This window comes from Canis aureus, chromosome 17 (assembly GCF_053574225.1).
Source record: "Canis aureus isolate CA01 chromosome 17, VMU_Caureus_v.1.0, whole genome shotgun sequence".
Classification (NCBI taxonomy): domain Eukaryota; kingdom Metazoa; phylum Chordata; class Mammalia; order Carnivora; family Canidae; genus Canis; species Canis aureus.
The window spans coordinates 55981740-56009565 of record NC_135627.1 but is presented as its reverse complement, the minus strand read 5'-3'; the positions used below and the strand labels follow the sequence as shown (position 1 = coordinate 56009565).

The following is a 27826-nucleotide window of genomic DNA, read 5'->3' as shown; positions in this document are numbered from 1 at the left end:
AGATGAGCACTCCTGCACCTGCACAGAGTGAAGGCATCTCTGGGCAGTGACTGCCCAGCCCCGGACTGCAGCACCTTGAAGCCCCCATGAATTAGGCTGAAGCCATGTGACGGAGTTCTGCCCAATGTGTAGAAATAACACATACTGCTTAGGACCATCTGTGCACAGCCACCAGAAAGATAAGGAACAGAATAGGACACCTCATTCCTCAGGGACATTCCCTGAGTCAGTCTGAGTCAAGAAAATAGATACAGATCTCTTTTGTGAGTCCTTTAGGATCACACACTGCCCTGAGGATTCATGCATGTAGCTGACTCCCTAGCCAGGACCAAGCACACGCTTCTGTAGAAAACACACTAGGCATCTACTCGATGCCTGTGATACACCAAGCTCTCTCACATATAAATACAAAATCTCATTTTTAAGAGTGGTGGAATCATCTGCATTTAACAGAGGGGAAACTCAGGTCAAAGGGATGCAGAGGACTTGTCCAAGGTCATTCAAATAGAATGCAGCCATGTGAGGTTTGAAGCCAGGTTTTCTGGCTTGGATGCAGTGATGGTAGCACCATTCTACAGATCCCTCTTCTGGAGATGGTACCCAAAGGGATCCCCAGCTCTCCTTCAGCTGTTACCTTCAAAGGCTCAGGCATCCAATGGAAGATGTGAGGATGACTAATTGCAATACATCTGTCTCTAAGGGCATCCTACTTGAGATTCTGAGAAAGAAAAAAAAAATGTTTCCTACAAATTGTTTGATCCACGTGATGAATGCATGGGCCACAGGGCCCTACCATCTGTCCACCATTATCCTTGTATGACTGACCACCGCCAGGTGCCATGCCAGCCGGCATGGATTAATTAGTTGGTATAAAACAAGTTCAATGTAATCAATCACACAAACTTGATCCCTGAATATCCAGTATTACTAAAAGTATGCCATAACCTTGGAACACTAAAGGATTAATGACCAAAGTGGACATGCGAATAAGGCCTTAAATGCACCTGATTCATGTTCGAATCAAGTCTGATACTCATTTGCCCTGCAGGGACTCTCCCAACTCACTATTGTAATCAATGAAAAATTCATGTGGCCCGAATACATATAGATTTCTGATCATGTGACTGATCCACAGTAGCAAAACCTCGAACAACCCCACAGTGAACCCTTCCTTTGGCTTGTTTTGACTAATTAGCCCAATACATTCCAGAACTACTAGTGAGACACAAGGAGCACACTGCTGACGTTACCATGGCAGCCCCCCAACATCCCCCTGGAGAAGGGCCTCCATTTGCAGACCCCGTCCGCTCCCATTATGGGACTACAACACATTTATCACCTTAACTTCCCAAGGGGGCTTCCAGACTGTCTGTGCTATTGATTGTTTCAGCAATTTACCAGGTAGAGAATTAGAATTATGGGTTAGTGATTTCCTGTGTGCTTCTTGCTCCACTTCTGAAAGTTTGGTGCTAATTTAATCCTTGTAAGAACACTGCACTGCTAGGATGCCCTGATAGCCAGCTGATTATTTATCTGCAAGACTTAGCAAAACTCGCTGACAGGGATGTGTCCCTGGCTGATGTCAGACTCAAGTTCAGGCCCCAAGAGCTTGTTCGGCCACAAGAAAGGAATAAGAGCGAATAAAAGACCCAAGTAGACAGAAAATGCGAAAGGCAGGGAAGGGAAACTTTGCATTCTCTGAAGGATCCCAGAGCCCGGTTTTGCCAGGGAGTGGGGAAGGACAGGAGTGAAGTCCTGCAGGGGAGATCCCAGGAGACAAGCATTCCCCCACCTCCGACACGCCCCAGTTCAGTTCCCAAGGCAATGTTCCAGTTTAGCACAAAGCATAAGTCAGACATGTTCAACCAAGAAAAGCCAAGAAACAGGGATAAATAATCTGCACAGGAAATGCCTGTATGTCACAGCTGCTACTGCTGTTGCTGCTCCTTCTTCCTCGTCCTCCTCCATCCCCTCTTTCCCCTTCTCCCTCTCCTCCCCTTCCTTCTTCAGTTTTTCCTCTTGCATAATTCTGAAAGTTCTCATTTCCTGGGCTGGAATGACTCACTGCATTATACATTCAAATTTTTACCCTATTCCTAACTCATGGGTAACTGAGACTAGGCACTGGTGCACAATAAATTTCTTCAACCTCTTTACCCCCAAAAGACTCTTGCCACAGCACTGACCTTCTGGGAAGTGGCCCCTTTAACTTGGGCCAAAGCCCTTCAGACGTTTCCCACCTGGATTTTTCCTGCTGTACCCACCATCATACCGGGTCCTCAGACATACTTTTCCTAATTTCTCCCCACCTATGAAATGTTAGTATCACAGATACACAGATTCTGTGTATCTGTTTGGGCACTGTATGCTTATCTGTTTTATATATTAAAAAATAATAATTTTTTTCACCTCCCAAGAATAAAATTTTGTTCCCTTGAGAGCGTGATCACCCCACACTGCACCCCCTCCCCTTAAGGAGGGAGAATGGATACTCCTAAGTGCAGACTTACAGGTGTGATGATTTACAGGCTCATTCTGTTGAGTAGAGAAAACTGGGACCTGGTAAATGGAAAAAGGAGCCACTTAGGAGGAAGAGAATACAGACAGAGCAAGGGGGACACAATATTAGGGAGATTCTTCAAGAAGCTCCCAATTTATTGTGCATCAGCACCTGGTCTCATTCCTGAAGAATGTCACACTTGTCCCACCTTGGGGGGGATCATTTGTGGGGTATCAGCCTGTGCTTTGTCCTCAGCTAGCTGCCCATTCCCCATCAAATATCACTTTCGATTTTTTTATAATAAATTTATTTTTTATTGGTGTTCAATTTGCCCACATACAGAATAACACCCAGTGCTCATCCCGTCAAGTGCCCCCCTCAGTGCCCATCACCCATCCACCCCCACCCCCCGCCCTCCTCCCCTTCCACCACCCCCAGCTCGTTTCCCAGAGTTAGGAGTCTTTATGTTCTGTCTCCCTTTCTGATATTTTCTAAAAGGACCACCTTTCCCCACCGTTTGACAGTCTCTGAGGAAATATTATGCCAGGATGGACTTTGACAAACAAGGAACATGTTTTTCAGAGCAGATCCAGGCCTTTCTTCTGCAAGTCTCTACGGCCTTCTCTTCCTCTGTTCTCACCCCTGCTGTGCAACACCCAGGTGCCCAGCAGTCCCCAGCATGAGCCTCAGGCCCTCCACAGTGCTCTGGGCCATTCAGAGTTTATTACAGCATTTTGTAATTAGCTGGGAGTATTTTAGACCTGTATTTTTATTCCTCATCTCCCTGACTGATTTTCTAAATTATGTGTCAGCACGAAGGTGTTAAAAAAAAAAAAAAAAAAAAACACTTAACTCAGCAGCAATTAACTGCAAAGCTTTTAAAGCTTCCTTTTCATCTCGTAGGTCTTCAAGAGCCAGAAATAATATCAATAATACTGAAATCAAGTTGTATTTTACCCCTGGTTTAAAAGGCAGCAAGTGGCTTGAGAGGCACTATTTATCTAAGGCAACATTCGCTTATCTTTTTTTTCCTGCCTCATGCTGTTAGAATTTCCTACACACACACACACACACACCATGGAGGAAAATGTAGTTGGGCAGGATTTAGCTGAAGTGGGCATTGCTCATGAAGACAGCATTTGAGAATGTTCTTGATCCCTGAACACTTTTGGAATGCCAACATTTTGTCTTGGGCAATGCTTAGGTTTAGGACAGTTGGTGACATCCTCATCCATTTTCTAGAGCCTCTAAAAGCATAACCCTTGAGGTTATTCTCAGACAGTTTAGAGTAAAAAACATAAGCAAGCAAGACAGAACTGCCCAGATGCTTCTTTGTTCAAATGCTGTTAAGGAGCCCCCAGTTTGCAGGGAGGGAGCATGGAGACCTGGTTATTTTGCAGCAACAGTGAGCAAAGAACTCTTTCGGGAATTTGGCATTCATCTGGAGATCAGAGCTTGCACCTGAGGTAAGGGGTCCGTTCACAGTTGAAGATTGTAAACATCCAAGCAATACTGCAAAGTTGGCGAGAAAGAGGCTGAAATCACTGGTGTAAGAAGAATCTAGAGTTCATCATATATTGCAGAAAGAAGTAATAATATGAAGCAAAATGTCCCCTCCACTGCCTTCCACCTGCCAGTCAGTCACCAAGTGGCCACCTACAGCTTTCTATTCCCATTGCGCCTTTTAAGTCTGCCCTCAATGTTAATGTTAACCACATTTCACCTTCAACTTTGAAGTACCAGAATGTGAGGATGAACGGGTGGGGGTGTGTGCGTCTGTGGTGTTTGGAGATGACCAGCCAGCCACTCTGACATTTGGCCTTAGGATACCTCCTTAGAAGATGCAAAATAAAACCTTTATTCCTAGGCTAATTTGTCTGCCTGAGCTCACACACCTAAATCCTCTTGTCTCAGAGCATATTTTATTTTAGTGATAGAGATCTTCGTAAGTCATCTAGTTTTCCTTTTAGCCTTGACTGCCGGGAATCTCAAAGCTGAATGCCTTGCTCAGTTGCAGTAACTGGCTTTAGCACACATTTTCCACCACCATATCTCGTCCCACCAATTGGCCCCTACCCCCTGTGCAGGGCATGACATTTGGCCTTTGTTCTTTTATCCTTACTTGGAAATAACTTCTACCATAAGCTACCCTATAGCTTTTTTGGTGAAAATACAAATAAAAGAAGAACTGAATTATCTTTAAATGACTTTTCATTATGGAGCGACGTCCTGGCGATACGCCTGAGTTGACATCCTTATTAAGAAAGGCTGATCTGCAGTGGTGATTTAACAGGGTGATTAGCACACACACCAGAATTTACAAAACCTCTACAGCATTACCTGCTCCACATGAACAGAAAGCCATTTCTGCCTGCCTGTTAAGTTTCCCCATCTATAAAATGATAACAATGCTTGCTCTTTCTCCCTGTTACACTCATGCTATGAGAATCAATGCCACAGCATCTATAAAGTGCTTTGAGCTCCTCAGGGGACAGTGCTCTATAACTATAATTACCATTATTGACAGCAGCGAGGAACCGCTGTAGGCTTTCCAAGGAGGGGTTGGTTGTAGCTCGGGCACCTGCCTGGTCTTTTCCTGGAGCTGCAGATAGGCTGGGGCACAGACTGCGTTTTCCTTCTGCTAGGGGGCATACTTACCACCAGCTCCAATCACCGATATAAAAGAGATCTCAAAATGCAGAAAGGTTCCAAGCAGGCTGAAAGCAACACATCACCACCACTGCCATTAAAAGAAGGCTAGAAAAACCCAACAGTACATCCACATAAACAGGCATGTTGTGAGGACAGCCGGCAGCAGGTGGCATGGGGCCTGGATGCGTTCAGTTGGTCTATGCCAAGATAATCCTTTTCCTAGTTAGGGAATGCTCTTATTCCCATTCTTTACACCAAAAAAAAAAAAAAAAAAAGTAGATGATGTCCACATCCATCAGGCTGCCAAGGCTTTTATGACCTTTTTAAGACTACTTCTACTGGAAGCCTATATTATCTATCTCAAGGAGGCACCAGGACTCGAGTCCATAACTTTATCATCTGCCTCCTGACTGTGACTGCTCTCCTCTCTCTTATCTGGCTGCTGCCACTCTACATCATTCTCAGCTCCGTCAGAATTCCACAAGCAAACTCCTCCTTCCAACAGCTCTGATTCCTCTTCTAATCTGAACTTTGCAACCAAAGGAATTCTCAGATTATATTTTCAAATATGTTTTCTGGTTATTTTTCTCAAGACCCTCCGTTTCGAATATTTTCTTTTTTTAAAAAAATGTATATTTTTAAAGGTTTTATTTATTTATTCATGAGAGACACAGAGAGAGGCAGAGACATAGGCAGAGGGATAAGAAGGCTCCTTGTGGGGAACCTGATGTGGGACTTGATCCTAGGAACCCGGGATCATGACCTGAGCTGAAGCTAGATGCTCAACCACTGAGCCACCCAGGTGCCCCTTGAATATTTTCTTTTAAGTCTTTTTTGATACTAAAAAATATCAGGATAAATCCTAAAATAGGACATCATTTACTTGGTTCCAGGGAAAATACAATTGCCTGCTATTTCGAAAATCTGGGTACAACTCATATAGTAATGTTGGCGCCGTAGCAATAGCTAAACAAAAACTTCTAGAACTAAAAAAAGGGAGACAGTGTCTGGGTCAGGAGACTATAAAGCCAAAGCAAAAAGAATTGGAAAAAAAATACATATATGCGTATGTATGCAGTTCCAAGATTCATTTGGATGCAAAAGAAAAATATACCGTACTTAGCAGTCTGCTTTCAGTGTAGCATCAATGAATGCCAGGAAATGGGATTTCAGAATATCTGAAATTCAACTGCAAACTTGCATTAACACTTGGGAGAAAGGAGGGGAACATAAAGTGACAAATTTACTTGGAGTCGTGCAGACTCCTTTTTAGCCAAATTGCTGGTTTGAGACAGATCATCATCTCTCTAAGAACATGAACTGCAGACTTGTCACTTTTCCCCACTCTGTGCAAATACAAGCTGAGTGATTATGTGTCTGCCCTCCCCAATCAGCAGCCCAGTTCCTGTTCTCTGCGAGGCAGTCAGAGTCAAAGAAGAGCCCTCTCGGGGGACTAATGAAGAACTGTCATCAGGGCTCTATGACGGGATAATGGCGGAATAAATGTTAATGGACGAGCGGCACCTTCACGTGAAAGTACAAGGCTCACTAACAAAGAGAACTGGCTCGGTGATTGAAGGCCCCTCTAGAGCAGCATTTGGCTAACGAGGCACTGTTCTTAGTTGCTTCTGTCCCCTGGCCTGTCCTCAGGGACTGCGCCTTCTTGTCCCAGATGATCAGGTTTATTTCAGTGCAGCCAATTACTTAAATTGGGAGCCCATCGCCAACGAATGCTCTCCCAGATACTGCAAGAAAAACTGGAACCAGGGCGCCTCGGTGGCTCAGTTGGTTAAGCATCTGCCTTCAGCTCAGGTCATGATTTCAGGGTCCTAGGATCAAGTCCACATCAGCCTCTCTGCTCAGTAGGGAGTCTGCTTCTACCTTTGCACCCATGCTGCCCCCTTGCTCCTGCTTTCTTCTCTGAAAGAAAACAGAGAGGGGAGGGAAGGGGAGGGGAAGGGGGGAGGGGGGAGGGGAGGGAAGGAGAGAAAAAAACCTGGAACCACTGGTCATGAACTCTTGGGAGGTGGCTATTAGCCCTGATCCAACTCTACGTGCCCAAAAGGAGTTCAATAAATGCATGGTGAGAAGCAATGTATATAAAGTGATTTATTAAATATGTAGATTATGACATTCTACTTCATATGAAGATAGCACTGAATCACCATACTAATCCTAGGAACACCCCACTGGCCTCCTGTTAATGGAGGAAGAAGCAGAAACATCGTAAATGACTTGCCCAGTGTCATGCAGTGAGTGAGAGTCTGGCTCCACACTCCTGGCTCCTCGTGTCTACTGCACTCCTCCCGCATGGAAATACAGGCCTCCCCTCCTGTCACTGACTCCCTGGAGCCAGCAATATATGGAGGCAGACAGCTACACTGAGGTTCTGTAGGAGATGCACACAACAGGAAGTCTGAGGGGCTCATCACAACATCCTTTCTGCCCTCTCTCAGGCTGTCCCACATCAAACGCAGGCCAAGGGGAGTGAAGGCCAAAGGACAAGCCAAGTACCCTTGAAAACCCATCTTCTTGTCCCAAATGAGCACCCTTCTCCCTCCCTTTCTACTACCCCCTGTACAACACAATTGTACACATGCTCCCACACCAAGGACTATTTCTCCCAGCCTTGCTGTTTTTGTCACCTGTCCTAACAAAGCAATGAAGAGGAGGTTATACCCTAATGTACCTCCATTCCAAATTTCCAGAAGTGAAGTTCCTCCTGGATCACCGAGGAAGTATATAAGCCAGTCTTACAGGCAAGCTGCAGGTTAGGGTAGACGCAGTACCAAGGCACCCCCACAGAAACAGGGCGTTCTGGTGCTTGGCTGACATCGGGTAAACTGTGTGCCCTGTTGACATGGTCATGTAAGGTCATGTAAACCCACCATTAAAGAAACCAGGGGAAGGGGCTTAAGGCCATTTATTTCAAACCCCTGCCTCATGATGGGATAATTTTTCCAAACCAATTCTCAGAACTTGGTTTAGTTGTGTCAAATCCTTTTGGCTTGTGGTGGTATTCTTTTTCTTTTCTTTAAAATCAAAAACTAGGGAGGTCTCGGTGGCCCAGTCACTTGAGCATCTGACTCGTGATTTCAGCTCAGGTCATGATCTCAGAGTCGTGAGATTGAGACCTACATTGGACTCCTTGCTGGGTGTGGAGTCTGCTTGAGATTCTCTCTCCCTCCCCCTCTGCCACTCCCCACTGTGACCTCTCTAAATCAATCAATCAATCTATCTATCTATCTATCTTTTGAAATCAAAAACTACAAATAGGTAAATCCTCAAAGGGAGCCCTCCATGTCCTCAAAATGTGACTGCATTTGATAGTTTCAGTTCCCTCCGTGGATTTTATTCCTGCTTCTTACTCTCAGTTCAGGTCACAGGGGACATAAGGAAGGTTGATGCCTTCCTCCCTACTGCCGTGGCTGCCACTCAGGCATTTGCAAAACCAGCACCTCTGTTGTACCTCCACAGCCTGGCATCTGGGGACATATGCCCTTCTGTCCCTCCTTGCCAGGCCACTGAGAAATCTAGGAATCAGGAATCGGAGACTAAATTAACTTCTTCAAAATTTACTATCACAACATGACATCAATTGGTGAAATTAGGGGATCCCTGGGTGGCGCAGCGGTTTAGCGCCTGCCTTTGGCCCAGGGCGCGATCCTGGAGACCCGGGATCGAATCCCACATCGGGCTCCCGGTGCATGGAGCCTGCTTCTCCCTCTGCCTGTGTCTCTGCCTCTCTCTCTCTCTCTCTCTCTCGCTCTCTGATGACTATCATAAATAAATTAATTAATTAAAAAAAATTTTTTAAAAAATTGGTGAAATTATTTTCACATATAAACTTAGACCAAAGTTTGGCTTTAGTTATCAGTAAGTCTATATGCTGATTCAAATGAGATAACAGATACCAAACTACTTTGAAAAAGCTGAAACATTGTGCATGACAAGTCTCAGCTGTGTGTGCTATGGCATATATGTGATACATATGTGTGTACATATACATACATGCCTGAGCACTATATATACATATATATTTATATGTATCACATGTATTTAGGTAACTTACTATAAGAATTGGCAAAAAATTTTTCTTAACTACCCCCACAGGAAAAAAACTCTTCCATCCATTCATATTGGTCACATTTTTTGCATATGTTCAAATTCTCAGTTGTTTGGGCCTGAAACAATTTTTTACATTGGTTTTACCAGGTTTTGTGAGGGGATGGCTGAGTATCAAAGGGCCAGAGGATTCGCCAGTACACACTATCTGGGCTGATCCCACATTCACCATCAGTGGACTCACTGACCAGGCAAGGAACTGCTGGCAGAGGCTACTAAGCACTTTTTTAATTGCTATGCTATTCGGTGATCTTTTCTTGTAAATAATTTCCTTCTCACAACAAATGGAATGATCGATCAAGAGAGGTTTTCTGCAGGGAAAAGAAGAAATTTAACATTCCAATAAGGACAGTTTCTCACAATTGTAGCAGAGGTTCCCACAGTTCATGAATAGCGGTTGCAAGAGCTCATCAGGAGGCCCAGGGGTCATGGTGGGCAAGGCCCTAAGGACAGCAACGGGCTAACAGCAGAGGCTCCATCCAAAGAGTCAGAACAATCTTAGCTGACAAATTCAATAAATCCTTAGATCTTTAGTCCACTAGGCAATGACCATGGCTTTCAAGCTTCTGCCTTCAAAAAATCCAAGCCCACAAAAACAATTCAAACAGAAAATTCACCTCTCTTGCTCAGCAGGCAGTCTTCCTACCACCACCACCAACCACTTCATTTCTGCCAACTGGCAAATGCCCAGCACCCTCTAGTGATAACCGCAGATGGAGCCAGCGGCACCTTTGCACAGCATCACTGGCTTTACGTGGCCTTCAATTGAATGCAACAGAAATTTCGAGGCCTTTAATTATTCTTTATTTTGTCCTGACTTTTTTTTCAAAGTTCAGAAGTCACATGCTCATTATAATGCATGAAATGACATAAAACTGTATGAAAACAATATTAATCTCCACACACCCCTCCTCCATCAAGCCTACTAAATCCAATAAATAATCCATCACTCTGGGGAATCCAGAGTCCAGTGTATTCTCTGCACTCATGCACATGTATTCATGAAGACATGCACATATACCAGACATTTTCTAGCTTTTCTTTTGAGTTTTTTGCCAAAATTAAAAAATCGCGTTCTACACATGATTCTGCAATTTGGCATTTTCACTTGACCATCATGGACAAGTTAGTGATTGCCGCTCTAATTACTCTGTTCCAGTTAGTGATTACCGCACAACTGACTAGTTTAGCATGGGTTACCAAACTACAGCCAGTAGGCCAAACACCTGTCTTTGCAAATAAAAGTTTTATGGCAGCACAGCCATGCCCATTCACTTCCCTCCTGTCTATGGCTACTCTCATCCCACAACACAAGTAAGTAAGTAATTGAAAAAATAAAATAAATAAATAATTTTTTAAAAAGAAGTAAGTAATTGTGATAGAGATCCTATAGCCCACAAGGCTAAATTTTGGACCATCTGACCCTTTAAAAAATGTTTTGCCAACGTCTGCCTTAAAAGAGCAACCATTAAAAAAAAAAAAGAGCAACCATTTATTTCCTTGTGATTCTATAAGTTAGCAATGTGGGCAGGGCTCAGCCTGACAGTTCAACTGCCAGTCTCACTTAGGGTCACTCTTGTGAATACAACCACTTAGCAGCTAAATCATTCAAACAGCTTCATCCCCATGTTGGCAGCTGGTTCTGGCAATCAGCTTGGTAACATGGGTCCAGATTTCTATATATGATGGCAGCATTCCAAGAGAGCAAGCCCAATGTACATACAAACCTGTGCTTGCATCCATAGCTTCTACTCATATCGTTTTATTCATTTTTCTTCTAAGTTTTTTTGTCTTGTTTTATGGTTTTGTCAAATTTGTAGGAGATCACTGTATATAGAGATTTCAATTCATTGTCTATCAAAGGCGCTTTTAATCTATGTATTCTCTAGATTATATAGTCAAACATTTTTTTTCTTTTAAAGATCCTGGATTATCAATCTTTGTTACGAGCATTTCTCCAAATCCTGGACTGTATCTGTATTTTCCCAGATTTTTTTTTTTTGTAATTGTTATTGTTCTGTTTTTTCCTAGAGAGAGAGAAAGCACATGCTCATGAGTGCACATGTGCATGAGTAGGGGGAGGGGCAGAGAGAGAAGGAAAGAAAATCTTAAGCAGGCTCCCCACTTAGTGTAGTGTGGAGCTCAACACAAAGCTTGATGCCATGACCCTGAGATCATGACCTGAGATGAAATCGAGTCAAATGCTTAACTGATTGATCCACCCAGGTGTCCCTTTGTTCTCTTTTTATATTAACTTTTTAATCCATTCAGAATTATATTCTAGACTATGATAAGAGCTAGGGAACCAAACTGATTTTCTTCCAAATAGAGAACTAGGTGGGCCAACATCTTTGATCAAATAAATCAAGCTCTTCCCTCTGAGTAGAATCCATTTTTGGATTCTCTATTCTATGCTAGTTTCTCTTTGTCATTATATCAGGTTGGCTTTCTTGGCTTTAGAGTATGTTCTGAAATCCAGTATGGGAAAGACCATCTTATCATTATCTTCATATTTTTTAGCGACCTCAGATACAACTTTTCTTCCAAATAAATTTTAGGATCACGTTATCCAATTCAAAATCAAGCAAACACATAAACACAACACTGCTGGATTTCTAACTGAAACTGTATTATATTTATATTAATTGGGGGAACTGACATTTTAAAATAATCGTGTCTTCCCTTCCAAGAATATATGACTTTTCATTTGTTCAAGTAACATTTTTTATACTTTCTATCTTATATTTTTTTCATTGGCATGTTACAAAATTTGTAACTACTGCTAATAATGTTAATACCCAGGCCTTAACCAGGTATTGTTAAAATGGCGAAGAATTATTGACTTTGTACATTTAGTTGGTATCTGAACACTTTAACAAATTATTCTGGTAGATCTTCAGAGAAAATAATCACCTCCTATGCAAAAAAGCTTTCTCTCTTTCTCCTCATTGTTTAGATTGATTATAAAAATAACAATATAGGGATCCCTGGGTGGCTCAGTGGTTTGGCGCCTGCCTTCAGCCCAGGATGTAATCCTGGAGTCCTGGGATCCAATCCCACATCAGGCTCCCTGCATGGAGCCTGCTTCTCCCTCTGCCTGTGTCTCTGCCTCTCTGTCTCTCATGAATAAACAAAATCTTTAAAATACAAAATAATAATAATAATAAATAACAATATAGTCTGTAATAGGGGCATCTGGATGGCTCAGTTGGTTAAGTATCGGTTCAGGTCCTGATCTCAGGGTCCTGGGATCAAGCCCTGCATCAGGTTCTGTGTTCAGGGGAGTCTGCTTGAGGATCTCTCTCCTGCACCCTCCTGCCCCTCCCCATACTAATAAATAAAATATTTAATATATATAGTCTTTAATATATATATATATATATATATATGGCCATATATAGAGTCTTTAATAATGCAAATTCTACTGTAAGACAATAAACAATCAAGCTCAAATAGGAGGAAGATAACTTTTTATCTAGGATGAGGGAGGATAAGGAAGGAAGGTGAATGGTGGGTACCCATAACCCCATTATTCTATTGGACCAATTTACCCAATGAAGCAGGAACCAAATATCTGAGAAATTTCTGGATAATTGCCAATATCCTGGAAAGTCCAGCCCACAGATACTTAAGCTGAAATATAGAAGTTCTATAAAGTCGCACCAAACTACAACTTAAGAAATAATTAGAGAGCACAACTTAACCCCTCAAATTCCTAGCTGGTTATATAACTGATCTCACTTAACTCAAAAAAAAACAACTTCACAGTGTACAAAATGCAAAATACAAAAATATGACTCTGCAAGTTAATTTTCAGGACTTCATTTATTGCATTAGTTTTACTGTTTTTGTCTTGCAGTATGTGTTGTTGTTGTTGTTGTTGCTGTTGTTGTTGTTGTTGTTTTAATTGGTCTTCTGGGATTCCCAAAAGCCTTCAAGAAAATTGTTGAATAATAACAGGAGGGGCAGACATCCCCATGCAGTTCTTGCTTGATTTAATATAAATTGTTTTGTGTTTTATTATTCATACTAATATTTGTGGTTGTGTTTTGAACAACTGATCTTCACCATTTTTAGGTACCTTTCAATTAAGTCAAGAATGCCTTTGGCTGAAAGTAACGGAAAACCTAATTGTGGCTTGCACCCGAAATTTAGAGGTAAACAGTGTCTTGCATTCAGTTAGCAGTTCAGCAAAGTTGAGAATGGAATATGCATAAGTAGATGGCCCATTTCTATTGTATAGAAGAGACAGGATAAAGTGCTCAAAAGAACTGTGAAGCCAATGAAGAAGAATAAGGAGACAAGAAAAGGAAGAGGCAGGGTAAGGGGTGGGCTACAGATAGGAAAGAGAAAATCCTCTGATGGGGAGGAAAACCATTCTGCAGCATTTCCTGAAAGACTACATGGACAACCACATAGAAGATATGATTTTGATTTAAAAGCTTTAGATCACACTGAACTTGCAAACCTTCATAGCCGACTCCAAAAAAATCACAAAAGTTAGTGTTACTAGGTAATCGTGCCCTTCTATTTATTAGTCCACTCTAGAACACTTAAGTACAACATCTCACATTTCAGGAACAAATGAACAGAACTGGTGGGCACTCCCACTCAGAGACCTAGAAATAAAAATTCTCTAAGATGTGACAGCACCGGATCTAACGGGCTTGGAGCTGAAAGCAAGTGTCGACAGAGTCCTCTGTGGTGGTTTCTTAATGAGATGTAGAGAGCCAGCCCCTGGGGCTTCGAAATAAAGCTAAGCTTTCTCAGGAGCCCAACACTGAGAGTATATATGTTCAGCATCAAATACCTCATGCAAAAATAACAAGCGTGGCTCCTGAGGCTTCCTTGAGTATTTCAGCGAAAACTCAACGCAAAGCTTCAAGCACACATGCTACCATCATAAGGAGATGTGGATCAGTTAAACTGAAAGGTAAACTATTTCTGGCTGCTATATAGCTTCAAGTTTCCCTTTATTTGACTAGTTTGACTAAGTCTAAGATGTTTAAGAACTCTTTTTTACCCTCTAATGTAAAAGTAAACCAATTTTTAAAAGATTTTATTTGACACAGATAGACTACAAGCAGGGGGAGCAAGAAAGAAGGAGAAACAGGCTCCCCCCATGAGCACAGAGCCCTATAGGGAGCTCAATCCCAGGACCTTGGGATCATGACATGAGCTGAAGGCAGAGGCTTAACCGACTGAGTCACTCAGGTGCCCCAAAAGTAAACCAATGCTATCAAAAATATTTAGAAAGTAGAGATGCCTGGTTGGCTCAGCAGTTGAGCATCTGCCTTTGGCTCAGGGAGTGATCCAGGAGTTCTGGGATCGGGTCCCACATCGGGCTCACTGTAGGGAGCCTGCTTCTCCTTCTGCCTATGTCTCTGCCTCTCTCTGTGTGTCTCTCATGAATAAATAAATCTTAAAAAAATAAAATAAAAATATTTAGAAAGTAAAATCATCATTAGGGAGTCTCAAAGTTACATCTTAGACTGAAATAAAACATACTGTATGATTTGTCTTATGAAAAATCAGCTTCCCAGCTGGAACCTGAACAAGCTCCGACTTAATGGTGCCCTGAAAATGTTCCCTGCTGTACCATGAGACAAGATCTCATAATTCCTTTGTGAACTATGAAAGAAATCTATCATTGAGGCCTTGTGGGCAGGAACACAGATTTAGGGGGTCAAAACACCAAGCATTTCCTTTCATGACCTCACCACATGAACCCCTAATTAATTATGGGTATCCTAATGTGAAAAATACTTTCATAACTGAAGGATGACCTCCTCCCATTCATAAGCAGACCACAAATCTGTCATGACTCCCCAAACACCATGAAAGAGCTGCTCAATTTGTATCTGTGTTGAACTTCAAGTGTTGCATAATTTATATCTAAAATCCACTCTCATACATCTGCTAAAAGACCCACTCTGACCTTCGCTCCCAATCCCAACTGCATTAAAATGGACTATAAATCACTGGAACACAGCACCCAATCACAGCCCAGTTCTCTCAAAGCAGGCAAGTTTCTCACCTTGATGAGTTCATCATCCCCTAAAACAAGTTATAAAAATTGTTCACATTTTGAGGTAATTCAAAGACTCTTTGTTTTACCCGTGGTTCACTACTTACCCAGGTGAACCAGGTGTGCACAGAGACAAATGGAGCAGATGGGTCCCACTGGGCCTTCCATTTATCCCTCCCTTGAGAAGACCAAACCTCAGATCCATGCTTGCAACCAGCAGAGGCCTGTCCTCAATTTAACAGAGCTCTGCCTTAGACTCAACAGACTTATATCCAATGATAGCACAAAATATAAGAAGATGATCTTTACATCTAAAGATCTCCTTGACTCTGGATCAAAAGTGAGTATACAGTTTTACAGGAAACGCACCTTGTCCTTTTCTTATAGCAAAGCTTGCTTTCAAGTACAAATATTTCTTGATCCTTAATATTTTCTCTGCTTTGTCAGGGAAGGAAATCTTGAAAAATTCTCTCAATCTCTGGATACATCAGTTGTGTTGATAATGCAGATGGTATGAAGTCTACTCCCACCCCAAATCACTATAGAAAACCAGAAGCCCTGCAGCAAACAGGTGCAGCAAGGAGAGGCTTCTCCTAGCAGTTTCCAGGGAGATTTTTCCCAAAGAGAACTATGAGGAAGTCTTATTACCAACTGCCATCCAGCAGTAGGGCAGCTCAGGATTTTCCTTGGCAACCATGGTTCATACATATCTTAGAAGGGGCTTGGTCCATCCAGCGTGGCAGAGGAGAGCTGGTAGACTGCGACCAATGGCCAAGCTTGGCACCCCATAAGCAGGTCTACAGAGAACTAGTGTTCTTCAAGTTGACATCTGTCTGTCCTATTCAAGGGGCTCTGGGTCACTGACACCCACAGTAGGGTATTTGACTAAGGCTCCGTCTCCACAGTCTACCAGGAACACATGTTGTTGCCTCCCTGAAGAGGCACACACAACTTAGGAGTATCCTAAGTGCAAGCTGGTCACCCTGCTAGAATAGAAAGAAGGTAAAGGAGTTCAGAAGAGATCTCTTTACCTTCCAGTTTTTTAAAGTTTCCTAGGTGGGATATAACACAACCTGGAGAAAAATTTCCCAAATGGGCCACCATCTACAGTACAATTAGATCAGTTATACAAGCAAATATAGGCCATAGGAAGAGAGTCTCATATGGTGTTTCATTTCTTTTTCTTTTTTTCCCATTTTTACCTATTCCTCAGCAATGACTTCTTTCTTGTGACACCCTCAAATGTGGTTAAGGGCTCTGTACAATAGAGCCAAGTTAGCAATGTGCTGCTTTGTCTATTCTTCCTGTATTTCCAGGCCTGGAGATCTTCCCCCTGACCTGTGTTCCCCTGGGGTACACTTGGTATGGCTAGAATATATAAGAAGATGCCTACCAGAGCTGTTCAACCTGGAGGTTGTTCTTCCATTCTTTACATAGAGAAAGTACAAGAGAAAAATAACCTACAGGAGAGGAAAAGCTGATTGTACATGAAGAAGCAGGATTTTAAAAATATTTTTGCACCCCTGTTGTCCTTTAGAAAAAAAAAAAAAGTTCTCTGAGTTTCAACAGTCAGGCCAAGTTACTCATAGAATGAGAAGGTAGAAATCTAAAGGAGAGTAAGCAGCAAAAACAATTACCTACCACTAAACAGAATGTAATGTATGGTATTGAGTGAAGACCTTGGTGAGGGTTAAAACAAAAGCCCCAGAGCCTGGATTCTAAAAGGAGATAAAGGTGGTGCCCAGCTTTCTAAAGGACAGTAGTCCTTGGCAATTGTCAAGTGTTCTGTCAAACTGTAGTATCTAGAAGCTGTTAAAATGCAGGCAAAGAGAAATCACTGGCATGGGTTTGTGAAAAGCTTATGAGCAGGCTACCTTCACTTGACTCCATGGTAGGATGACAGGCAGATGCTAGAAATAATAGACGCTATCTTCAAAAACTTCAATTAGGCTCTGGGAGCTCTTATTGCCACTAGCAACCCAAGGAATTGGCCTTTGAATAACTGATCTTGGGAGCTGGGAGTCGGAGAGGACAGAAAGCCCAGCTTTGGGGATGAAGAGAGGACAGAAGGCAGGGGACTCCCCACCAGGCTCACGAGAGGCCCATTCACCTTTGTCCCTGCTTCAGGTGTAAGTGGACAGCAGCAGGATTTCTCTGGGATCCTGGAAGTTACTCTATTTGGTATTGTCTGGTTAGCTCCCACTTCATCCTAATGTATTCGCTGCTTCCTCCTTTCCAGGGTTTCAAACTGCTCTGCCAAAGCCAATGTTGAGAAGTAGCAACAAAAGTCAACCTGCTTATTTAACCCTTTCCTAACACACAGGAACATGTCTTCATTTGGTGCTGGTGGCACTTCCAGGAGCTTTTGTGGATCCTGGCAAAGGAATTGATTTCCTTATGCTCATTTCTCTCAACTTGAACCTAAATTATTTACTATTTAATAAATATTAACCATTGCTAAAGTGGCCATTTGTCCTTGTTTGCTCAGACAGTCCCTGTTGAGCCTATTGTCCTGGCAAAATTATTCATCTCTCCCCTCTCACTGACAGTGGGTCCTGGTGCAGAGGACACATCATGTGCTCATGCTGGCCAGGCAACACAGGCAGTGCTTCTTCCCCTGCCAGCCTCTCTTCCCTCCACCTCTCCTCCTCATCACCTATTTCTCTCTAACTCATTACAGTCATACTGGGAGATCATGAGTAATTTATTATTCATATCCCATTACTTCCAAAAAGGATTAAAATAGTATAAAATGCATTCACTTGGCAAATATTTCACGGAAGCCTAGAGTTCTGTGAACACTACCCGAAGGCATAGAGATACACAAAGTTGTTCAAATAAAAGTTAAAAGTGAAGGCAATGAAAAACACACGGAGGGGAAGTTACCGTGTCAGAGACCATGGGGGAAACAGTACTAATAATTTTCTCTATGTTTGACTTTGAGCTTCCCAGTAGTAAAACCAAAAAGTAAATTACAATGTGTAACATCAATCACTTGCCTAAGGAAGTACAACTTTGACCAAAAAAAGATGCTTTTTCTTCTGACACTAATTCTCATAGAATTTAATCATTCATTCAATATTTATTGAATACTTACTCTGTCCCAGGCCATGTCCTAGGTAGTGAGATCCAGAAGTGAATAAAACAGAGCAAACAGACAAAAATATCTGCCCTCAGGGAGCTTCCATTCCAGTAAAGCAATAAATAAGATATACAGTGGGTCAGACAGTAGTAAGTGCTATAGAGAAAAATGAACCTGGAACAGAGAATAAAGAGAGCTCAGAGAGGTGCAGTTTTAATAGGGTGGTAAGGAAACTCCCCACCCCTAAGAAGGTAACATCCAAGGAGGAATGTGAGGGGAAGAAAGAGGGATCATGCAGCTATCAGGGAGTAGTCTTCAAGACAGAGGCCTCAAATTGGGAGCACAGGAGACCAGTGTGGCTCCTATGAGATGAATCAGAAGCAGATTATGAGGACATCAAGCCACAGATGGGAAGGTGGGGGGAGCAGGAAGTGGAGATCTTGGATTTTTCCTTCCAATAAGACAGAAAATCATGGGATGATTTTGAGCAGAGAAGGGTCACAATCTGACATATTTCAAAGGATCATTCTGGATGCTATAACAAGTATAGATGTAGAGGAACAACATATAGAAGTAGAGAGACCAGTGAAAGCATTTGAAATTTTCCAGGCAAGAGATGGCAGTGAGAAATCGCCAGATTCTGGGTATGTTAAAGGTAAAGGCAACAGAAGTTGATAACTGGTTACATGTGAGAAGAGAGAGAGAGAGAGAGAGAGGCCAAGAAGGTTCTAAGATGCTTGGCCTGAGCAGTGGAGTTGCTGTTTCCTGAGAAGACTGTGGGAAGAGCAGATGGTAGAAGAAGATCAGGAGTTGCTTCGGGCTATGTCAAATAAGATGTGCCTACTGGACACCCAGGTAGAAATGTCAAGTCAGGTGGTCAGATAGGAGTCTGGAGTTCTCATAAATCCTCACATAAAAGGATAGAGAATGGTAAAGTGAACAAGGTCTTTTAATAATTGTTTTTTGTCAAAATACAAACATTTGTCTTATGACCATTTTCTTTTTTTTTTAAAGATTTTATTTATTCATCAGAGACACAGAGAGAGAGAGAGGCAGAGACACAGGCAGAGGGAGAAGCAGGCTCCATGCAGGGAGCCCGACATGGGACTCGATCCTGGGTCTCCAGGATCAGGCCCTGGGCTGAAGGCAGCACTAAACTAACTGCTGAGCCACCTGGGCTGCCCATGACCATTTTCTTTAGTCTGAGATAAAAATCAAGATTATACTCTTCAATCACAGCTAAGTGAAGGTATTTCTGGAAACAGCCAAATTCATACAGTAAATGTCCTAAACATGTTGCCTTTGGGAATCTAACTTAGAACAAGGGTAGGGAAAAAAAAAAAAAAGAAGAAGAAGAAGAAGAAAGAAGAAAGAAGAAAGAAGAAGAAAGAAGAAAGGAGGAGGGGGAGGAGGGGGGAGGAGGAGGGGGAGGAGGGGGGAGGAGGAAGGAGGAGGAGGAGGGGGAGGAGGAAGGAGGAGGAGGAGGGGGAGGAGGAAGGAGGGGGAGGAGGAAGGAGGAGGAGGGGGAGGAGGAAGGAGGAGGAGGAGGGGGAGGAAGGAGGAGGAGGGGGAGGAAGGAGGAGGAGGGGGAGGAAGGAGGAGGAGGGGGAGGAAGGAGGAGGAGGAGGGGGAGGAAGGAGGAGGAGGAGGAAGGAGGAGGAGGAGGAGGAGGAGGAAGGAGGAGGAGAAGGAGGAGGAAGGAGGAGGAGGAGGAGGAGGAAGAAGGAGGAGGAGGAGGAGGAAGGAGGAGGAGAAGGAGGAGGAAGGAGGAGGAGAAGGAGGAGGAAGGAGGAGGAGAAGGAGGAGGAAGGAGGAGGAGAAGGAGGAGGAAGGAGGAGGAGAAGGAGGAGGAAGGAGGAGGAGAAGGAGGAGGAAGGAGAAGAAGAAGGAGAAGGAGGAGGAGGAGGAGGAGGAGGAGAAAGAAGAAGAAGAAGAAGAAGAAGAACAAGAAGAAGAACAAGAAGAAGAAGAAGAACAAGAACAAGAAGAACAAGAACAAGAAGAACAAGAAGAAGAAGAACAAGAACAACAAGGGCAGAGCTTACCGAAGCTGAAGGAAGGGGCAGTTTACACAGACCTCTATCTGTTTCTCTCAACTATGTTTCAGATTTGCCTTTGACGAGAGTGAGCTCTTTGATTGTACTTATTCTCTGGGGCAGACAGGTGGCGGAACTGACATTTTGCAATGAAAAGCAAAAAAAGAGTCTGATAAATTCTCACCCAGATCAAAGTCCATCTCATTCATTCTTACTTGGAGGCAGGTCACTAGAATACCTGAAAGATCTACCCAAATGTTTTCTTTAAAAGGAGCTGTGGGGATCCCTGGGTGGCGCAGCGGTTTGGCGCCTGCCTTTGGCCCAGGGCGCGATCCTGGAGACCCGGGATCGAATCCCACATCGGGCTCCCGGTGCATGGAGCCTGCTTCTCCCTCTGCCTGTGTCTCTGCCTCTCTCTTTCTATGTGACTATCATAAATAAATAAAAATTAAAAAAAAAAAGGAGCTGTGAGTTTACGCAAATGGGCAGACAAAATCCCAAGTTGAGACCTCAGAATGATAAACTGGTGCTTAGCAACAATTTGGAATTGTCCAAGTTAAGATGTGTTTTCCTGGCAAAAGGACGGATCTCAGACAGTGGCTTACACAGATACAAGTTAGTCCTTTCCCCAGCCAAATAATAAAAGTGTCTATAATTCCTCCAGGCCATACTATGGAGGAAAAAAAAGTTGTGCAACTGTCAGAAATGTAGCAGAACTTTCAAAAGTACAGATCAGGGGATCCCTGGGTGGCTCAGTGGTTTAGTGCCTGCCTTCGGCCCACGGCGTGATCCTGGAGTCCTGGGATCGACCCTGCATGGAGCCTGCTTCTCCCTCTGCCTGTGTCTCTGCCTCTCTCTCTCTCTCTCTGTGTGTGTCTCTCATGAATAAATAAATAAAATCTAAAAAAAAATAAAAATAAAAAAAAGTACAGATCAGCAACATAAATGGGAAACCTCTATCACAGCTGGGTTTTACATCTGAAAGTATAAAAATCACAGTCTTTTAAAATTCCTTGGAACCAGAGACTTGGTTTGTCTCGTTCAGTGTGCGTCCCCAACAGCTCCTGGAACAGTGCGTCAGCGCACAGTAGGCATTCATTAAGATACTGACAAAGTACCTAATTGATCAATGTTGAAAAATTAAACCAAAACCTAAGAGCGCCATCTTGTGGAAGGCCTTACCATGACGCCAAGCTCCCAGCAGGCAGAGGAATGGACCCTGAAATTCCTGTGTGGCCTGAGGGGCCATGGGCTGTTGGGAGTAGGGGGCTCGGAAACTGCCTTGAAGCTGTGTTTGGAAGCCAAGTACACGCTTTACTTAGATTCAGGTGAGCTTAATGGACATCGCAGGGGGCTCTAAAATTCTCCCAAGCCAGCCCTGGCACTGGCCTTGAGAATAACTAAGGGGCGTAGCTAACGGAAGTAGTCTTTGGCCAGTCCTCCTCACCAAAAACTGTTGTGATAACAGAGCCTCAAATTATTCCTTTGTGTTTCAAGAGATCTGAAGATTCACAGACCTCTTTGGACATCTGGTAGCATGCTGTCTTTCTGTTTCTCCTACATTTCTCCCCAACTCACCAAGGCTCCTGCTGTCACCTCGTAATACTGGTGTGAACCTGGCCTCTCTGTGTTTCTCCAACTCTCTCCACCAGAGAAGAGGAGGGGCATAAATAATTATCTGGTCACCTTCTTATCTCCTATGGGACCACCAAGTAGAGATTGAGACACCAAAAACCACCAAGTTTCTCTGTGCCCCGCGCCCTCACACTGGACTCCTCTTTTCTGTCACTCCCACCCCCTTCCCAGGAGCCTGACACAGCCCACTGAGAGACAGTATGAAGAAACCCAGAATATGCCTGGTATGCACAGGTACTCATGATTCTTCAGTTTTGTGGATACCTGGAACTTACACAATATGATGAACCTTCTTCAAGAAAAAGAATTCAAAATTATAAATATAAGTGCAAGTACAAACATGAATATTTATTTAAAATGGGGGGAAAAAATAAAAAAATAAAATAAAATGGGGGGGAAGTCACAGAAAATTACTGACATTTCAAAGATCTGGGACCTTTTCTTCTGAATTGTGTGACAACTGACCAGGCCTCCTTGCCCTACCTGGGCCACTCTGCAACTCCCAGCAAATGCACTCAGAGTGGCCAGAACATGTGAACTTCACTGGCTTTCTCCTATGGACTCTGTTCTCTGGGCATAGCTGGCTGCCTCCCCAGGCCCCCCAAAAGTACCCCAGAGAGAGCAGAGCATCCTCTGTCCTCCAGGTCGCTGGTGGGGGTCTTTGTCCTGGGGACCAGCCCAGGTCAATCTATTCAGGGTGTCTCATGGGAATAACTCCCCAACCCACTCTGCAGCTCACAGGCAGACCTGAGTTAAAGGTTGTCAGCTCTGGAAGCCATAGAGCGCCCCACACCTGCTTCCATCTTAACAGCCACCCACCAAGCTCAGCCCTGGGCCCCAAGATTCAGGCAAGCTAACCCCACTGCACGATTTGGTAATTAGGAAAACAAAGCTATACAAATGACACAGCATTAAGTAAATAACACCATTCTGTATGTTAGTAAATTGAACACCAATAAAAAATAAATTAAAAAAAAAAAAAAAAAAAAAAAAACACCAGGAAACAAAACTTCATCCAGTCTTTGCTGGCCCTCCCCAGCCCGGGGCCCAGTAGGGCGGCCCCAGCCTGCTGCGGTCCGGTTCCCCCTGGGGGACACCTGGCACAGGGGGCCCTGGCACACGTAAGAAGGCAATTTTCCGGCCCAAGCCCTCCCCCCCTCCGCCCCCCCCCCCCCCCCCCGCGGGAGCCGGGGCACCGTTCCCATGGTAACCAGGCCACCACAAACGCAGGCGGAGTGGCCTGGCGCCACATCCTCCCTCTGCCCTTGGGACAGACAAGCTCCGGTAAGGCTCCGCACTGCGGCCCCGAGGAGCACGAGTGGGGCGCCGGGTGGCCGCCCTGGGGCTCGAACCAAGGCGCATCAGCGTGCAGCCTCCTTTGTTCTCTCCCCTTTCTCTGCCCTCCCTCCCTGGGCCTTTCTGCTCCCTGCTTCCCTCCACGCAGGGTAGTCCTACAAATAGAGGAGGCCGGGCCCCTTCCTCTCCAGAACCTCGGGCTCTGCGTTTAAGGAGAAACTAGGGCGTGTGTACGGGGTCGCTTCTTCCTCTTTGCCCCACACAGCCCGGCCAATGAAGCAGAAAAAGGATTCCCCAGATGGAAAACTTCGGCTGTGCCTACAAACAGGTTCCTGTGACCCAAAGCCAATGGCGCGGTTTCCCTGCGTGCCCTTCCCCCACCTCTAAAATGGGAGAGCATCAGTGGGAGACGGTGCTTCCCAGGTGCTTCCTGGGAGACGGTGAGGAGGCCAGTGGCTGGGGTTCCGCAGGTGTTCTATGAGGGGTGTCTGCTCAGGGCCCCCCTCCTTGAAAGCTCAAACCTGAATATCTTTGAAATTCTATGTATGAAAAAGGCCTTAGGAAATGACGTTTTAATGAGTATACTGGGGTGTCTATATTGCTAAAAACTGCACTGACTGGCCTAAGGGAGGTTAAGAGACCTTTTTTTGACTTCTGTGCTGTCCCCTGGCATTTTTAAATGTGGCTCCAGATCGGCCTGGGCACCACACCACAGAGCTCACCAAAGCAGGCCATCCAGTTCTTCCCCCAAGAGGGACGACAGCTGCCCACAGCAAGAATCCTGCCAGTTACAGAGGTTAGAACCGGCAACTGAGGACAATAATCACAGCAACCAAAAGGCCTCGCATCTGCAGGGCCCCGGAGAATGCCCGGGTTCCTTCACAGAAAGGGGGCTCCTCCCCTTGCTGCAGCCAGTTTCCAGGCCTCTGCCGGCAGCACCTGTGCCGCCCCCAAGGTCCCGGGACCCACCCCATGCTGAGGCTTTGCTGTCGGAGCCCATCCACAGCCTGGCTCTTGGGTGCCTCTCCACAGCAGGAGGGGAGGTTAGGTGAAAAATGCAAACCAGAAACTGGATGTGCAGCCGGTCTCCTGTGGACCATCTGTCCAGGCACAGCCGTCTGTGGCAGTGCCCCCCTCCTCCTGTGCCAGGAGTTGTGCGAGGCTACCCACCCCGTGGCTGAGGCGGACCTGCAAACAAGCGCCAACAGGGCAGGAAGGAAAGGGCAGGAGACTGTGGAGGGAAAAGGACACTCCTTCCAGAGGAGCTTGCCCATTGTTACATAGGAGGTGACCTGGAGTTGGGGTTCTAGAGAATGAACAGACTTTGAAGTCTTTTAGGAAATTCGAAAGCCAGCTGGGGCCCCAAAAAAGAAATCTCACCCTGGAAGAGTTGGCGGAAATGTGGGCCGCGTCCTCCAGAAAAGCAAGCAGGACTGTGAATATACTGAAGTACAGAAGCAAGAGGAGACAGAAGGGAGGTCAGGGGGTGGCAGGGCCAGGAGACCGATGCCTGCAGTCCCCACGCTAACTAGAGACGCTCCGTGATGGGCCATGCCTGGCCTTCTCCCCAGCTGATGGCTACTTACTCGTGGAACCCTGTGGAACCCTGTGCCAGCCTCAGCGTGGCCCTGCACGAGGACAGGAAATGCGTGAGCCCCACAGGGAGTGTGCTGAATAGCTGCACTGTTCTAAAACCAACCTGCTCTCCAGGACCTTATGGCAAGAACTCAGACGTCTATCTACCAAAGATCGAGGCTTCGCTTGCACTGTAAGAGGGGTGAAGCCCTGCCCTCCCGTCTCCGCTTTTATAGTTGGACTGAAACATACGGTTAAGTAGAGCCTTGGCAGCCGAGAGTCCTCAACCTCACGCTTGCTGGCCTTCTCCTGGGATCTTAAGGGTTTACCCAACCTCTTCACTTCCAGCTGGGTGGCTCAAAATCGTTTCGTCTACGAACATCTGCCTCTGTTCTTCCCGTCTCGTCCAAGCTAGGAAGTGCTGGTTCAGTAACAAGAGTTTGGTCAGTTTTTTGTTATTTGATCACTCCCAGCTCCAAAGATCCTTGCCCTTTTTGACTGATGCCTTTACCTTTTTAGAAGACATGGATGCTTAAGCAGCACACCCCAGGTCCTGAACTTCCTTCCCAGCTCCAGATCCACTGAAGCCGCACCACCACCACCATCACCCCAGCATATTCCCCCCACCGCCCCCCACAGTTGTGCTAAGCTTCAGCTTTATGTTGGTTCCCAGCTTCGAGCCATGCTCCTGGAGCTCAGCCCTATGTGTGCACTCTGTGCCCCGGGAGTTACACCAGACCATGTTCACAGACACAGTCTGGAAGGCAATAAACACTATCACACTCTTCAGTCAGGCTAGAATGTTCTGAACTGACAACAAGTAGAGCTCCTCAGCCCTAACCAAATCCGTCTGCGCAACCGACTTTCTACAGTGTTGCAGGGATTACGCGAGGCACTGTGGAGAGATTCAGCCTAACAATGTGCCTACAACCCACTCATTCCCAGATTTTGTCTTGCTCCTGAGGTTTCTTTCCTTAGGAGGGGCTCACTGCCTCAGAGGGATCCCTCTTTGAACAGGCCATGGGGCCAACATGGGATAACAGGTCCAGCAAGGTCACCTGTTCTCTGTCCTAACACCTGAGAACTTGCAGGCTCCCAGCACCATCCTGGGCTCTGCAACATGAGTAGACAAGCCTTCTGCCTGGATTCCTGAGGATTCCAGTCTTCGTATTCACATTCTATATGACTAGGTAATTATGCTTAGAAGAACCCCACAAGCAGTTATAATGAAAAGTCGCTTTGGCCTTGGTCTTATCAGCCCTTCTAGTGACTAATAGCATTTTCAGGGCACAAATGACTCCTTTCCTCTCTCAAACGGTCCCTCCCTGGTTTCTTATTGAAATCTAGAATGCTCCCCACTTCTCCAGTCTGCCATGTGAAAACAGACCTGCTAGCTAAGCTAGCTGAACCTGCTTTTTAAGGAGGTCTCCCCGGCGGGGGGGGGGGGGGGGGGGGGGGAGGGGAGCCACCCTGGCCAGGCAGGTAGGAGAGAGAAGGGGCTGTATCACTGAGCAGTAAATAGCATACCCCTTTCATCACTGAGTTCCCCTTACCTCCCTCTACACAGAATTCTCTTCCCATGTCTTTATAGTGGCTAAAGCCTACCCACTGCCTTCCCAACACCAGAACATCCTTGGCTCACTTTTTAATTAAGTGGGGACAGCCCATTCCCCTCCTGGGTCCCACAGCCTAGAAGACAGGCAGAGTCCTGGCCTTCTCCTAGCTCCCTATTCTTTCCCCTGGCAGATTCTCTTCCAGCTTACAGTGACATTCACCTCCTCTGTTTTCATTCATGACATCATCATTCTATACTGTATTTTAATTTATTTTTCTGTTTCCCTGCTTCAGCAAGATCTTGAGGTCTATAGATGTGCCTTATGTAATCCTGCAGTCCCAATGCCTGACAGTGTCTGGCACATAGAAAGTCAATAATTTTTTGTGGCACAAAAGAGGAAAAGAAGAAAGGGAAAAGGGATAGGAGGGAGATGTGGAAGGTTATCATTTTCAGTAGCACATTTTTATAAAGTCTGGTTAATACACTGAGTGATAGAATCAGATTCACAAATATTTGAACAGCTTGGAAGAGGGAGGCAAAGCCAGCAAGATGAAATTTAATACTGATCTACATAACTACTTAGGTTCAAAAAATAAACCTCAGTTTAGTAAAACAAAACAAAAACCCAACAAAACAAAAGGTACAGAACACAGAAGCTGTGTTGCAATATCTGTAGCTTGCTGTGGAGCAAATCTGTTGTGAGTAGCTCCAGAGAACAGACCTGGGAAGGCTGGGTGAAAGCCCAAGGGAGGAAGATTTAGCAGAAGTCTGTGTAATTTGTTATGTGCTAAATACAGTGTCTTGAACATAGAAACAGTGGCTGTGATCTTTCTTATCATTATTACCAGCATCATCGCCATTATTTATTATTTATAAGAGCTGTCCAACAGTCTGCCTCAGGAAGCACTGAGCTGCCATCCCTGGATATCCAAGGTTATCATTGAATAACCACCGGCCTGGGATGTTTGTCAACCTGATTCCTAACCCCTGGTCTCCCTTTCTCCATAATCCCGTGATTTGAAGAACAATGCTCTGTATGTACTGGGTAGTAAAAGCTACAGATAGAATTCTTGGCTGAGTAAACTGTCTTTTATATAAAGAAGCTTTGGCATGCCCCACATTTGTTGCAGCATGCCTCCTTCAAGCAACCCCTCCAAAGCATCACTTTCATGTTGAAAAAATAAAATTGCTTTGTGTGAAAGCTCCTTTAATCTTACATAGATACAAATGCTTTGTATCTTGAGGGATATGCCAAACTGCTTAGTATTTCAGAATTAATCTCGTTAAAGAAATCTCTGCTTAATCCCCACTGCTGTTGGCCAGAGATGTTGAATAATTCCAC

General features: G+C 44.7%; 2 protein-coding genes across 13 annotated transcripts in view; one reads left to right on the top strand and one right to left on the bottom strand.

Moving 5' to 3' along the window:
- The window catches only part of CBY2 (chibby family member 2), a 103571-nt gene that overhangs the window by 22487 nt on the left and 53258 nt on the right, over nt 1–27826 (bottom strand). For 4 of the 6 annotated variants that reach the window (XM_077855657.1, XM_077855658.1, XM_077855659.1 and 1 more), the window contains exon 2: nt 25182–25350. The exons of the other annotated variants lie outside the window; for them this stretch is intronic. The gene's annotated coding sequence lies outside the window, so the exon portion shown is untranslated. The remainder of the gene's footprint in view (nt 1–25181; nt 25351–27826) is intronic. 6 annotated transcript variants of the gene reach the window in all.
- Nucleotides 23262–27826, top strand: part of ERICH6B (glutamate rich 6B) — a 56341-nt gene continuing 51776 nt past the window's right edge. For 2 of the 7 annotated variants that reach the window (XM_077855645.1, XM_077855639.1), the window contains exon 1: nt 23262–23342. The gene's annotated coding sequence lies outside the window, so the exon portion shown is untranslated. Of the gene's footprint in view, nt 23343–23390; nt 26120–27826 lie in introns of those variants that run through there. The other 5 variants (XM_077855640.1, XM_077855646.1, XM_077855643.1 and 2 more) reach the window with 5 other exon arrangements.